This window comes from Lepidochelys olivacea, assembly GCF_965140295.1.
Source record: "Lepidochelys olivacea isolate rLepOli2 genome assembly, chromosome: 1".
Taxonomy (NCBI): domain Eukaryota; kingdom Metazoa; phylum Chordata; order Testudines; family Cheloniidae; genus Lepidochelys; species Lepidochelys olivacea.
Window position 1 is genome coordinate 344,023,489 of NC_140411.1, and position 13,117 is coordinate 344,036,605.

Here is a 13,117-nt window from a genome sequence, read left to right on the forward strand (position 1 = left end):
CCAGCCTCCTCCGGATCCGTGAATCTCTAGTCACACACTCAGCGCATGATGCTGCCAAGCGCAGGGAATCCACCGAGTGGGGACTCTGTCCCGGGGCTGGGAGGTTACTGAGCCTCCAGAGGCAGGGGTGGGGCGGGGGATTCCTTGCCCAGGGGGAGGAGGGGTCTGCGAGAGGGGCGGGGAGGTGAGGGGAGTCCCAGGGAGGCAGCCAGCCAGGCTGAAGCTCCCCACTCACTTCCCCCCGGCAGCGGAGGCGGTGGGTGGATGCAGCAGCCGGGGCAGGGCGCGGAGCTCGGACGGGGGCAGCCGCTGGGATCGCTGAGCCCCGCTGCGGCCGAGACCAGGTGGGGTCCGCGGCGCTTTGCGGGGCTTGGGGCGGGGGGTGTCCCCGGCTGGGGTGCGGAGCGCAGAGCGGAGGGAGATGCGGCGCGGGGGCTGGCGCTGAGCGGGGAGTGGCGATCTCTGTGGGTAATGGTGAGAGAGACACACGGGGTGTGTAACTGTGAGTTACAAACGTGTGTATGTGTAGTGGTGAGGGACACGCAGGGAGGTGTGTGTGTGTGATTGTGAGAGAGACACACTGGATGGGTGTGAGAGAGAGAAACACAGGGGGTGTAATTGTGAGTTACACCCATATGTGTGTGTAATGGTGAGAGATACACACAGGGGTGTAACTGTGAGAGAGAGAGACACACACACAGGGGTGTGTATATGTGCAATGGTCAGAGATACACATGGGGAGGGTGTATGTGTGTAATTGTGAGAGATACACACAGGTGTGTGTAATGGTGAGAGATACACACGGGGTGTAACTGTGAGAGAGACACACAGGGGTGTGTATATGTGCAATGGTCAGAGATACACATGGGGAGGGTGTATGTGTGTAATTGTGAGAGATACACACAGGTGTGTGTAATGGTGAGAGATACACACGGGGTGTAACTGTGAGAGAGACACACAGGGGTGTGTATAGTGCAATGGTCAGAGATACACATGGGGAGGGTGTATGTGTGTAATTGTGAGAGATACACACAGGTGTGTGTAATGGTGAGAGATACACACGGGGTGTAACTGTGAGAGAGACACACAGGGGTGTGTATAGTGCAATGGTCAGAGATACACATGGGGAAGGTGTGTGTGTGAGAGAGAGAGACACACACAGGCATGTGTAATTGTGAGAGAGACACACATGGGTGTGTGACTGGGGGGGAGGGATAGCTCAGTGGTTTGAGTACTGGCCTGCTAAACCCAGGGTTGGGAGTTCAATTCTTGAGGGGGCCATTTAGGGATCTGGGCAAAAATTGGGGATTGGTCCTTCTTTGAGCAGGGGGTTGGACTAGATGACCTCCTGAGGTCCCTTCCAACCCTGATATTCTATGTGAGAGAGAGACACACAGAGATGTGTGTGGGTGTAAGGTCAGAGATACACCTGGGGTGTTGTGTGTGTTATAGTGAGAGATCCACACAGCAGAGTGAGCGAGTTTGTGTAGGTGAGAGTGAATGTAATTGTGTGGAGGGGGTCTCAGTGTGTTATTGTGAGAGAGGCATATAGAGGTGTTGTGAGAGAGAAAGAGGATGTGTGTGATTGTGAAAGATGGCTGAAGGCGTGAGTGTGAACATCAGGGGAGAGTGGAAGCATATGTATAACAGTAGGAGCGATTGTGTGTTTGTAAAAAGCGACGATGGGAGAGTGTGTCGGAAAACACATTTGTGTGGGAGGGAGCATATATGTATGTTTGCAAATGAGAATGCAACTCACGAGAAAGGGCATCCATGTACATGGCAGCGTGTTGAAGGGTGATGGTGTATATATGTGACCATGTGTTGATATGTGAAAGTGTGCAGCTGTGTGTATAAGTGTCAGAGCGTGTGTGTGTGTGTGACCGAGAGTGTCTGTGCCTGTAAAATGTGCATGAGAAAAGGAAGTCTGAAGTTCCAGGAGATTTTCGTGTCTGAATGAGCAGAAACTGAAAAAAAGAAAGTTTTGAGACGGTCTGGGTGGTTTTGTTGTCATTTTATTCAACTTGGGTGACATTAAACCTGCCATTTCTACCTTAATGTCTCTCTCATTTTGTTCTTGTTTTAAAGCACCCTGCTCAAACTGAAACCCTACTCATATTTTTTTTGAAAAGAGCTTAAATTAGTTTCAAGTCCTACATCTGAGGCTCCCCACAAGTTTCTGTGGTTTCACAATCACATTTTCCTGTCTTTAAAAATTGTTTTTCTCTCCCCTGATGCTGTATGAATACATAGAACAGGGGGAAATGACTGGCTGTACATGGGGAACAGAGAAAATGGCTATAAACAGAGTGTTCTGGAAGCTCCAAAATAAACAAACTGGAACAAATAGAGAAAACACTTTCCCCCTTCTAACCTCTTTCATGTACAGTCATTTGAGGTGCCTCTTTGTGACAATGGCAGGCAACGGATTTTCAGGCAGAAAGTGGGGTTTTGAAGTTGACAGTATATCTCTTTAACGCTGTAAATCATTTTGGCATCCAGCATGTAAGGAGAGGCACTGCAGAATAATATGGTGATGGATTTGAAAGTATATTTGAGAGGCCTTCAGCAACTAACCAACTCCCGCCTGCAGGCTTAGTGTATGTAGTGAGCTGCATTTCCTTTCTCAGGGGTGGGATTTGAAAACTCAGGCTCAGTCCACTCAAGCATGTGACCTTGGTTATATTGTAACCTTAGAGTGTTGAATGCTAATGAAGTACAGTTAGACTCCTGGGCATAGTCAGATCCTTTTGGTCATTGCTTTTGATTGGTGGATACAATACAGTTAACTTTTCAATGATACTTTCCTTCATTACAGAACCTATTGACATGCTTTGCAGGGAGAGAGTTACATTCTTTTTCCACCAGTGAAATGCTCATTGCAGTAAAAATAACTTGACCAGCTGACAGCCACCCAACTGAGTCATGCTAATAAAAGAGTGTTTAGTAAGGTTACTAGGGCAGAAAGAGATAAAGTTTCACTGAATTGCTATTTTAAAAAAGAGAAATAGAAATATTTGCAGTTCAGAGGGGGTGCATTTTGATTTCCATCTTGTTGAATTGCCAAACTTGGGTTCCTGTATTAGGATCATGACATTTCTTATTTCAGAAAAATCTTCTTAAGTTTCCACCAAAACAATGGTATGTTTTCTGCACAGTCCCTTTAACGGTGGAATGTGTCCTAAGATACCAATCAAGACACTAACAATAATTGATTGCTCAATGGAGTTGACCATCTAATCTGATAAATGTGAAGCGGACTTGTATTCACTACATATGATGGTAGTTTGAATGGTCTCTTAAAACAGGAGGCTGCCCTAATAATCTCTTCTATGGGGTAAACTCTATTTCCCACCCTCAAGAGTACTTCCTTTCAAGGAAAGTCACCTATTCCCAAAGTTTTCTATGGTCCACACAAATTTAGTCTCCTCTATTCTGCTGTTGTGGAGAATATTTAAATCAGAAATAAAGAACCATGAAACTGCAGCTATGGAAAAAGTCATCAACACTAAAGAAAGGAATCGCCAGGATTTTAGCTTCCCACCATGAAACATTTAAGTTTTCCTCATTTTGGGTCTTTGTCATATATCACATCTGCACGTTGGCAGGTTAAAAGAGATATTTTCCACATTTCCCCTTATGAGAAAAGTAAGTTTTAACATGTGATGAGTGCTTTTTAATTTCTTCTCTTGTTGGTTGGATTTTGATCATAAAAAGCTATATTCCTGGCAGAATATTATATGATGTTGTATTAACCATCCCCCATAATTTTATCTGCTTTTTTGCTTTTGGCTTTTTGTGTTAATTTTAATGGCTTTAAGTTTGTATCAGTTTAAAAGCTCTGCTCCAGATTCTGCTGTTGTTTATATTTCTGCAAACCTGTTAAAGCAAGAATTTGTGAAAGTGGACTGCAGTTTTTTGAGTGGGCTTTGAAGATTGATTTTGAAAAACATAAAATAAAAAGAAATTAAACACATTTGTATGGAGATCTAAAAACTACACATGTGGATGTACTGCACAGTGCTAAGTACGACCTTGGTCCTAGAATCACACACGAGTAACTTTCTGCCTGTTAACGTGAGGGACTTCTTGCCTTACAGTTACTCATGTGCATAAGGGTTTGCAGGATGGGGTCCTTGATTCAAATCAGGAAGTGGCCTGAGTTAAGCAGAAATCATGACCACTTATTTCAGTTCTAGTGTATTGTTCTCCTGTGGCCTATACTCACATCCTGTCCAAAATGTCTGATTTCTGATAATAGGACTTTTTGGAAAGCAAGTGATTATCCATATTATTGTCAGTTTCTGTTAATTTTTGTAATTTTCCTGGCCTGTTGGAGATTTTTAATTTGACACAGATCATGCTGCATCCAGCAGCAGAGAAAAGGTTTATTAATTTTTTGGTACATTTAGAATGAGACCAGGTTGCTCTTGAAATTACACGCAGCTGTCCTAGCAGCGGATAACCTCTCCCGCTTTAGGGTTGTCAGATATTAGAGCTATTGTTTTCAAGCAGCTGGTTAGTACAGAATTGTGCTGTCAAATTACTCGACTCTTTTGGTATCATATATATTAAAACATAGTCATGCATTTTGGCCCACATCCTGCTGCTTGCTCATCAGGGCACATGTGGCCTGAAAGGCTGCATACAGGAAGTGTTAAGGGTATGGAATACTTGTGCAGGGACAGGGTGAAGGGAATACCTATGTATACCATGGAGCTGTCATTTTTCTTCAGGGTAATTAGTCAGTGTGGCCCAGTGGGTAATACACTGGACTAGAACTCAGGAGATTTGGCTTCTAGTTCCACCTCTATTACAAACCCACTGGGTTATGTTAGGCAAATGGCTTCTGTTTTCAGTGTCCTTGTCTGTAAACTGAAATTACTGATACCTTCTTTGTAAAGTGCTTTGAATCTACAGATGAATCTACCTAGCTAGGTAGTATTTTCATTATTTTCAGGAAGGGCTATTTCTAAGTCCTTTTTGACTATACAGGTGTTCAAATAAATGAATGCATGAGTTTTTATTTTATTTTTACTTTATTTTGCAATGGGCAAAGTGTATCTTTTTCCCCCACTCTCCTTATGCTTAAGAACAACTGACCCCCTTTTTCTTCAAGCCTTCAGAACAAATCTACCATTGGAGAGAGCCCCCAAACATGGAAAATTTCAGTCCAAGAGATGAAAGTTTCCAAAACTTGAGAGCAAACGACGAGGGGGTAAGAGGGGAAATTATTATGAATCCTTAATCATTGCAGCTTGCTCTATAATTAGCACAGAGGCTAACTGAGAATCAGGCCTAATAAGGCACCTTTTCACCACTCAAGCAGTGTAGTAAAGGGAGGGAGAAGGAGCCTTAATATTTCTACCTGCTTTAAGACACCTTAACTCTACTAAAGCATGGAGGAAGAATGGTCTAGTGGATAGCATACTGGCACTAGGATCAGTGGGTTCAATTTCCCCCTCAGTTTCAGACTTCCTGTGTGGTCTTAAACAAGTCATTCAGTCATCCTCTAGCTGCAAAATAGGGATGATATTTCCATAGCTCACAGGAAAGCTATGAAAGTTTGTAAGGGGCTTGGATACTTTGGTGAATGAAAGAAGGCCAAATGAGCGTTCTGGTTTCAAACAGTCTTCGGAAACCTGACAATTAAGGCCATCACTTTTATGAAGGAGTCTCAATTCGTGGCTGTATAAAACCCAGAGAGAGAGAGAGAGGTTCCCAGGGTTGTGAGGCACCTCACGACCACCTGCCCTTGTGAAGGGGTCATGTCTATGCCTGCTGTGGATCAGCTCCCTAAAACCAACTGATTTTGGAAGCACAAGCGCTGCCTTCCCTGCCTCCACAGGCCTCGCTCTCTCTGGGCAGGTTTTGAGAGGCAGACACCAATCCCCTCAGAGCATTGCCTGCAGCATCCAGCCCCCTTTCCACTGAACATTCACAGAATTACCCAGCCCGTTGTTCCCAAAAGAATAGCACACACTAGCCTGTTGTTCCCTAGCTCGTAAGATTCAACTCAGGATCATCACTTTCCTTAACACCACAGCACTGAGGTAGGTTTGTAGTGAAAACAAGAATAAGTTTATTATCAAAGAACAGCGATTCAAGTGAAAGTGGATAAGAATATCGGAAACAAATGGTTACATATAAAATGAAAACATAACACCCTTTCTAAAGACTCCATTTAACTAACAGGTTAACATCCTGTCTAAAGAAGTCTATCGCTTCCAAAGTTCTCTTCAGTGTGTTCGACCAAGCCTGATCGAGACCCCTTTTTCATGAAGCAAAACTGCTGTCCTTTTAGTCCCTCAGTCAAGGGTGCCCATGTGTCTTCTCTGCCCCCCAGATATAGTCGAGCAAACATTTGATGTGCATCTGCAGACAGGGTTCCCTCCCCTCTGCTGTGCTGCTCTTCCTGAGAGAGGGCAGGTCTACACTAATGCTTATTTTGATATAACTAATGACATAAGTTACACCAACCTAAGTGCCGGTGTGGACAACGCTGTGCCGGTGGGAGATGCCCTCCCGCTGACATAGCTACTGCCACTCAGGGAGGTGGAGTAATTATGCCGCTGTACTGATTCTAGGGTAGACTAGCCATTAGAGTCTTTCCACAATCTTTCATTTGCCTTCAGTTCAGACTGGTGATGGGAAATCCATCGTGAACGAGACAATACTCAATTTACATGTAAATACGTAGGTAGAGCGAGATCTCTTGTCTGACAAGAAACCTGTTTTTTACCTTTGCCAGTGACCTGTGACTTGAGACAGACTTTAAGAACGTATTTTCAGTGTATATACATAACTCCTTAAACAGTTTATGTACATACATTTCACAGTGTGATGCCGGCTTTTATTTGAGACCTTACATGCCATTCTTTGGTACATATCCGACCCAAGAGATCCCTGCACTGCCCATTGCACTCCCTTGCCAGTTGAGATTAAGAGGCTCTTGGGTCACAGTTGGTCATAATACAGTGAGGTTAGAGACTGGATAAGTATATTGTGAATGGATGCTCTGGTATTGAGGACCATCTAAGTACCTACATAGATGGTATATCTTCTTTGTGCTGAAAGGTAAAAGATCACCCATAGCCTAGATATTCCATTCCAGAGCAAACAAACATGGAGGTTCAGAAAAATGTGCTTTTTCAGGCCATGAAGTTCAGTTCTTTCCATGTTTGTGTTATAGCACCAGGCACTGTCTGTGAAGAAAAATAAACCAAGTCCAGTCGACATAAGCCTCTCAGCCAGTAACCCTATATGGCATTTGATTATTTTGATCATTTCTGCATCATTATCAGCATGCATGTTAGCTCAGAGTGCATATGTAATGTTGTACTTCTCCAACATGGGGAGCCGGGGCAGTTTAATGTGTGTGTGTACAGATCACAGCACCTTCATTGAATTGCTGATGCCTGCTAAGTACACTTGGGGTTTTTAAGAGTCAGGTAATAAAGTAGTCTGATGATTTATGGGGAAATATAAACCAGCTAAGAAACTTACCCACAGCTTAGGCCAGATCCTAAGATCCTTTCTCAGATTTTACTCACTCCTTATTCAAGTGTAACACCGACAGACCCTGGTCACTGGCGGGCGGGATCGAACCAGGGATCTCTGGAGCTTAGTGCATGAGCCTCTATCGCATGAGCTAAAAGCCAGCTGGCTCCTAGCTAAGGCTGTAGAGCAAACTCATTTAACTCACTGACAGAACAAGGAGTAATGGTCTCAAGTTGCAGTGGGGGAGGTTTAGGTTGGATATTAGGAAAAACTTTTTCACTAGGAAGGTGGTGAAGCACTGGAATAGGTTACCTAGGGAGGTGGTGGAATCTCCTTCCTTTGAGGTTTTTATGGTCAGGCTTGACAAAGCCCTGGCTGGGATGATTTAGTTGGGGTTGATCCTGCTTTGAGCAGGGGGTTGGACTAGATGACCTCCTGAAGTCCCCTCCAACCCTGATATTCTATGATTCTAACTCTCTCTAAGTGGTCTTGGTGCCACTAGATGGGACAGAACACCACACCCAGGAGGTGTGTGGGTTACACAAGCAAACCTCCAGTGGTTTCCTCCCGGAATAATGACCACAGGATTTAGCCTCTTTATTAATTATAACCATATATCACTACCTATCCACAGTGCAGCTCTTTCTAATGTCAAATCATGGTCTCACTGAAGTCTCCCAGATTCTATGCTCAGATACTACAATGATGAGCACAGTATAAGAACCTGCGTAGAACAGGATAGAATAGTAAACCTCCCACCGATTCAATGGGACCAGGCTTTGGCTCACAGAGAATTGCACAGGTGGGTGGATCATGTAACCTTTACTCAGCTGTGCATGTAGATTTAAGGCCCAGTGGGCCTGATTCTGGTCTCAGAATGACTCATTGGCTTTGGTGGAGTTGCTCCTAACTTAGATTGATGTAAAAAAGATCACAGTCAAGCCCAACATGCGGTGTCACTTTTGTCCTAACCCAAATGTAGGGTCAAATTCTGCTGCCAGAAACACACATGTAACTCCCGTCAACCTCAATGGGAGGTTGTGTGTCCATAGCTGCGAAGCCAAATTTGGCCCTTAGACAGGTTTCTAAATAGCCTGCCCAGCAAGATGTTTTTCATTTTTAACGTATTAAAAATATAAATGGTACCAGGCCAAATTTTGCTAACAGTTTCCCTGGTGTAAATCTATAGGGACTCCACTGAAATCAACAGGCTTGCTCTGAATTTATGCAGCTGTGACAGAACTCAGAATTTGGCCTCTTCCTTTGAAGCACACCACATGTGATGAAACAATGCATAACAATCAAGGGTGAAATCCGGGCCTGTTAAAGTCAATGGCAAAACTCCTGTTGACTTCAATGGGGCCAGAATTTCATCCCAAGATTTTAAGATATAGATTCGGTGTATTTGTGGGTTTTTTTAACATGCTGCATTAGCATGATGCTGCTTTGGCTCTTCTGTGCACCAATGGGCCTGATTCTCCTCTGATTTACACTGGTGTAAATCAGAGGAGAATCAGCCCCATTTACACCCATGTAAATCAGGAATAACTCTGTTGAAGACAATGATGGGGGGAATCGGGGCCAGTCGGAGGAGAGTCAGGTACAATATTTTTAGTGCAAAATGAACAGGTTGAGGCCTATGCAGATTTGTATTGGTGTGTGAATGGAATTTAAGCAAGGCCATACTGTGGCTGCCTGTAAAAATCAAATAAAGGCCCAAGCACTACTATGGGAAACACCCTTATTTGCCCAGAAGGGTGAAAAAGAGCTAGAGCTGGAATTTAGCCAGGCCTAGGTTTTCCCTTTCCTTCCCGTCCTGCACTAAAGCAGTAATGAGCGCTGTTTCTATTTAGATCTATCACATCAGTAAACTAGCGAACACCTGCCCTCCAGCTTCCTTTTTCAGCCACTTCCCACCCACCCGTTTCCCTCATTTTTCCCCCTGTATTTAAAAATACAGAAAGGGAAAGAAAAAAAAGGGCTTGCCATAGGAGTGAAAACTGTAACAATTAGTAAAGATACCACCTAAGCCAATATAGAATCATCAAAGTCCGAGAGGTGAAAAAGACCCGTTCAGTGATTTACCCCATACCCCTGCCTAAGCAGAATTGCTCCCTACAATGTATTTTCTAGTGTATTGTCCCATTTGTATTCAAATGTGTTGGTGCTTCCGTCACTCTAATAGATCTGACTGTCTGGAAATTCATTCTTAGGGTCAGCGTAAATGTTCTGTTTCCCAGTTATAACCTCCTATCTGTTCTTATACTTCCTTGGTGTATATAACAACGAGGAGTCCTTGTGGCGCCTTAGAGACTAACATATTTATTTGGGCATAAGCTTTTGTGGGCTAAAACCCACTTCATCAGATGCATGGAGTGAAAAATACTGTAAGCAGTATATATATGAAAAGATGGGAGTTGCCTTACCGCATTAGCACTGACTCCCCACTTGGTAAGGCAACACCCGTCTTTTCATATATATACTGCTTACTGTATTTTTCACTCCATGTATCTGATGAAGTGGGTTTTAGCCCACGAAACCTTATGCCCAGATAAATGTGTTAGTCTCTAAGGTGCCACAAGGACTGCTCATTATTTTTGCTGATACAGACTAACACGGCTACCTCTCTGAAACTTGGTGTTTATGAATCTGATCTCACTGAAATAAATAGGTGCCTTTCACTGTCTTCAATGGGCTTTAGATCAGGCTCCGTAGCCTTTCAAAATTTGTAGATGGTTATCATGTCCTCATCTTATTCACCAGCTTACCAAGTGATACATAAGTTAATTCATTAGGCCCTGATAATGGAAAGCACTCGGGAATATGCTTAAGTTATCCCCACTAAGGAAAGCATTTAAGCACATGCTTAACTCCTATTGAAATTACTAGAGCTCTGGCTGGATGCATTGCAAGATCTGGTCCTACCTCTGTATGTTTGACATGACTATGACTTTCATCTAAAAAATAATGACTTTTAGGGTTTTTTTCATAGCAACGTATGACCTCTGTGACCTACAGAGCAAACCTCTTCTGGGATTTTTTACAAGTTTGACTCAATATATTCTGCTCACAGTAGTGAGGCACCATTGCTTTACTATAAACGTGTATTTTTTTGTCATGACCAACAATCAACTTTAAAGCCCAGGTGAAGTGTAGAGCCAGAATAGAAGGCAATGCAGCCCTGAAGCTAGTCACGCTTTCTGAGTGCCTGAGTGCGTCACGATCACCTGTGCAATTACCATCAGCGGTTCTAGTGCGTAACCACAGAGGCTATTTGGACAATTCATTGTACAGTAAGAATGAGATCATACTATACAAGTAAAGTAAGTTACTATACAAGTATACTATAGATACTATACATACTATACAAGTAAGTAAAGTAAGGCAAAATTCACCCCGTGATGAATACTGAAGATCCGGGGCAAGGCCCTTCATGTCACAAAAGTCCTGAGATATGTTGTGTAGGGGTGGGATGGATGTTTCCTACATAGGCCAACATAGAGGGGAGTGCAGGAAGAAGGCCAGAAGAGAAGCCACTCATGTGTGACAGCCTGGATCCGGTGCCTCCAAGGGACACAGAAGGGCAGTGGAAGCAGTTCTAGCCCATGGACTGACACAGCCACGCAGTGACCTCCCTGTGAGTTGGCAGTAGATCATAGCTGCTTGATCTTTGCTTAATTCTTCACACAGGATAAAACTCACCTGCGGAAAGCTCACCCTTTTAGGAGGGAATGTGACAAAGTGCCTAATTCTCGCCATCCTGGACTGAATGTAATACCCTAGAAGTTAATTTTATATTGGATCCTCTCATCCAGTCTGTATCCCACCATACTCAGTTCAGGTCACAGAGGAAAATAAGGGCAGAAGGAGAGAGAGAGACATTCGTGGGTATGGATAAAGGAGAAGAGATATCTCTTCAGCTGAGATGAGCTGGAAAATGCGCAAAGCAGAGAGCTACAGGGAGGTTGTTCAGAAGGATCTGCCATGATCAGATGTGAGACTCTGCTAGAGGAAAGAAAGGAGGCCAGTGTTAACTAGACAGAGAGCTGTGAATTGGGCTACAAAATGGTTTCATAAACAAAGAATGCCATTTTTAACTGGAGCCTGGAATGAGTGGGGAACCGATGGAGTTGTTGGTGGATGGGATTGATGGGTTAGGAATGTAAGAAAGCAGGCAGAATTCTAGAGTCTGGAGAGCTTGGGAGCTGGAAAGACAGAGAGAAGGGCATTGCAATAGTAACAACAAGAGGAGATGCAGATACAGGGCAGGACCTCAACGTCATGGCAGTGATGCCGCCAGGAAACTTTGTGGAGGTGATTTGTAGATATAGGAGGAGAGCTCAAAGTCAAGGCTATGGGCAATAGAGACCTATGGGAGACCTTAGCTGAGGATGGAGATAGAAGGTGTGAAGCTGTGCAAAAGGATGCTCCTCTGGCCCAAGAGAAATGCATCTGCCTTTAAGGTAATTAGCTGAAGGGAGTAAAGATGAAACCACAAGGTACCTGGTCAAGTGAAAGTGGACAAAGATGAATGACTAAAGGTACCAAATGATAGTATAATTGAGTCTCAGCAATGCAAAAGTGTTCAGTAATACTGGGCTAGATGCTCAGCTGGTTCAAGGACTCTTGTACAGAGGATGCAGGTTTCCTGGAAAGTCTAGGGGTGGGGAGAGCGTGGAACATGACAGTCTTAGGGGATGTTCTTGAGGTGATCCTGTGTTCTGTCAGTCTGCCTTCAATTTGATCAGCTAGCTGGCTGGGAGCACCTTGTGGTGTCCACTCTACAGGGGCATTACAAAAACTGGGACAAAACACTGGGGGCAGGTCCTGAAAACAGGGACATTCCCAGACTAAAACAGGGCCTAAAATTAGGCTCCTTAATCCTAGTTTAGGCTCCTAAATAAGCATACTTGAGTACTAAAATATGGATTTCAGTTCCTCTGTGTGATAATCTTGGTCCCACTTTTCAGGAATACATGGTCACCCTAAGCATGTCCATTATCTAACTACTGTGCCTGATTTATGGGAGAGATCAGGGAGCTAGAGGTCCATATTTCTGTCCAGAATAGAGTGTGGATTCAAAACTGGGCCTGCAAAATGGAGGATTTTTAAACATCAAGCCCATCTTATTTTTTCCCCCTCTTGCATTTTCTTTTGCTTTTGATTGAGAGTGAAAAAAAAAATACAGAAGCCGATGTGGGCAGGAAGTGCTATGAAATAGATGCCACTCTGACTTAAGGTGGTTAGATATTGGTTGAGGCAAAACTCCAGCTGTGTCATTTTTTTTAAAAGTAAACACAGCAGGAAGTCTGTTAACCAATACCAAAATCTTATAGAAATACAGGAACCACCAGGCTAACGAACAAGACAACAAAAGAATGAAAGGTACCACAGTTGTATCTCAGTGTAAGAGATTTCCCTCATCACTACATGGAATGCAACTGCTGTTAAAAAGCTATATGAAAAGATCCACCATCGGGTCAAATTTTCTTAGAAGAAAACTGACCATGAGAAATATTTCCATGAAATGAAAAAAGATCCAGTGGAAATAGTTGTTTTTAGACAATTAAATATTCCCCTGTGGTTTTTGCCACCCACATGTTGCAGTATTGGGCTA

The 13,117-nt window shown here is 43.6% G+C and overlaps 1 protein-coding gene across 2 annotated transcripts in view; it reads left to right on the plus strand.

The window, feature by feature from the left end:
- The first annotated feature begins 207 nt into the window (after positions 1–207).
- Positions 208–13,117, plus strand: part of PRKCQ (protein kinase C theta) — an 87,304-nt gene continuing 74,394 nt past the window's right edge. For both annotated transcript variants that reach the window (XM_084617425.1, XM_084617426.1), the window contains exon 1: positions 208–344. The gene's annotated coding sequence lies outside the window, so the exon portion shown is untranslated. The remainder of the gene's footprint in view (positions 345–13,117) is intronic.